The sequence below is a fragment of the Grammomys surdaster genome, unplaced genomic scaffold, assembly GCF_004785775.1.
Source record: "Grammomys surdaster isolate TR1022 unplaced genomic scaffold, NIH_TR_1.0 125745, whole genome shotgun sequence".
NCBI classification, from domain to species: domain Eukaryota; kingdom Metazoa; phylum Chordata; class Mammalia; order Rodentia; family Muridae; genus Grammomys; species Grammomys surdaster.
Window position 1 is genome coordinate 1,948,287 of NW_021620577.1, and position 2,457 is coordinate 1,950,743.

A 2,457-nucleotide genomic window follows, 5' to 3' on the forward strand; every position below is an offset into this window, starting at 1 on the left:
CATTTTGCTTCGGCTTTTGTTAGTTTTTTTGTTTTGTTTTTTGTTTGTTTGTTTGTGTTTCCTAAAACAGTGTCTGGCACTGTGGCCCATGTCAGCCTCAAACTTGCAGCACACTCTTTCCATCTCAGACTTCCGAGTACTGGGGTTAGGTGTGTGCCACTGTGCCTGAGGTCCTGCTTCTTAATAGTGCTAGAGTGGTGGTTACACTGCAGTGTGAGGGATGGAGGAGGAGGTGAGGCTGAGGTTAGCCTGTGGCATGAGAGTTCACACATGCTGACGTCTACATCCAGTTTGTGCAGACCCAGCAGTGTACAAAGGCAGTGCAGACGGCCCAGTGGTTCGCACTGTGGCTTTGACCACAGACTCCGGTGTTCTGGGTCACTGGACAACATCTCCACATCACATGACTTCTCTGTGACTCAGTTTCCCATTCGGTAACATCAGGGTGATGATGGTACCTATCTCAGTATGACAATCACAGTGTGGAGATGATGTCCTTAGAGTGCCAAACGCTGTGCCTGTCACACTTAGTGCCAAGCAAGTGTCATATGGAGTCATGAGGTTAGATTGTCACAGGATGACGGCAGTGTCCCAGAGCATCAGAAGGCATAGCTGGCCCTCCTGAGAGTGTCTTCCCCCTCACACTTCTTCCTCTCTACCGAGTCAGGACATTATCTAAATGCTTTAGCATTTTAGAAAAGGTCTTCTAGAACATTCTTAGGGGTTCAGCACCATCTGTAGAGATGATGCCACACTGTAAGCACTGCTTGTGCTAGGCTTTAGAGTAGAAAACAAGCTCCCGACTCACTCCACACCCAGGAGGTCCTCTGCCATAGTGGAAAGGCTGCTGCTATCCTTATGTGATAGTCAAGCCACACCACAGCCTGGAATTAACATGGTGCATGGTGACACACACCTGGAATCCCAGCACTTGGGAGGTGGAGGCAGGAGGATCAGGAGGCTTGGGTCATCACTGACTACATACTGAATGAGCCTGCACTGCATGAGACACTGTCTCAAACTGCCAGAAAGGAATCAGCAGGCAAACCTGACAATGCAATTTCAACCCTTCAATACAAACCAGATGTAGGTGGGGCAAGGAAGCTCACGCCTTTAGTCCCAGCACTTGGGAAGCAGAGGCAGGCTGACCTCTGTGATCCTATTAGCTAGACCTTGTCTCAAAAACACACAGATGTGGTATCTGACAAGATGACTTATGGGGTAAAGACACTTGCCTAGTGATCTGAACTTGACCCCAGAACTGTCACAGGAGAGAACCCACCCCTCAAACTGTCTTCTGACCTACACACATGTGTCTTGGCGTGCACAGAACCCACACACCCTTATGCACAAATAAATACGTCATTTTTAAAAGATGAATGTGGTGGTGCATATCTATAATTCCATCCCTCCTACCTGGAGATGGGAGACTCTAAAAGCTCAACAGCCAACCTGACTAGACAGCATGGCAGCAGAAATGAGAGAGCTTGCCTCAACAGAGGGAAGCTAGACTCAACTCCTAAAGGCTGCCCTTTGACCTCCACATGTCCAAGAGTGTGCACTCGCGCGCACACACACACACACACACACACACACACTAGATTAAAAAAAAGTTTAAAGAAGAGATATGTCATTGAGATATTTTTTAAAGATTGATTTATTTATTTTTATATATTTAAATACACTGTCACCGTCTTCAGACACACCAGAAGAGGGAATTACAGATGGTTGTGAGCCACCATGTGGTTGCTGGGAATTGTACTCAGGACCTCTGGAAGAGCAGCCATTGCTATTAACCACTGAGCCATTTCTCCAGCCCATCATTAAGGTTTTCAGTAAGTAACTAACCCCTTGTTCTTGTGCCCTGTTGAAAACCAGTGATAGAGGCGTAGAACTGATCTTTTCAATCTCTCCTTCCTCCTAATCTTCCCCGAGCCCTACCACAATCCCTCTTAAGTTGTCAGGCCCAGAAGCTGTGCCTGGCATCGAGTGGCAAATCTGACATGCTTCTGAGGCTGCTGTCTTCTTAGGGAACCAGGAACCAGAACCTGACACCTATTAGCCTTTAAGGATTTTCTTAGCATCACTTCATCAACAAGTTACCCAGACAGGCTCTCAGGTTTGGAAGAAGTTGGCTTCATATAAACGGATTACAGAAGAATTATGCCCACCCCACCCTTCCTGAATCTGAGCTGGGTTAGTGACGGGATCTGAACAATTATGTTGTCCCAAGGCTTAAGTTACTAACCAGGGCTGGAAGAAGGGAGGAGGGCCTGTGCTGGCAGGTCAGTTTTAAGATAAGGGCATCCTCTCAGTGAATGCCAGAGCCACACTGAGGGCTGGGGATGTAGTTCGGCTGATAGGACCTGAGCTCAATCTCCAGCATCATGTTAACATCATGTATACACAAAGAGAGAGAGAGAGAGAGAGAGAGAGAGAGAGAGAGAGAGAGAGAGA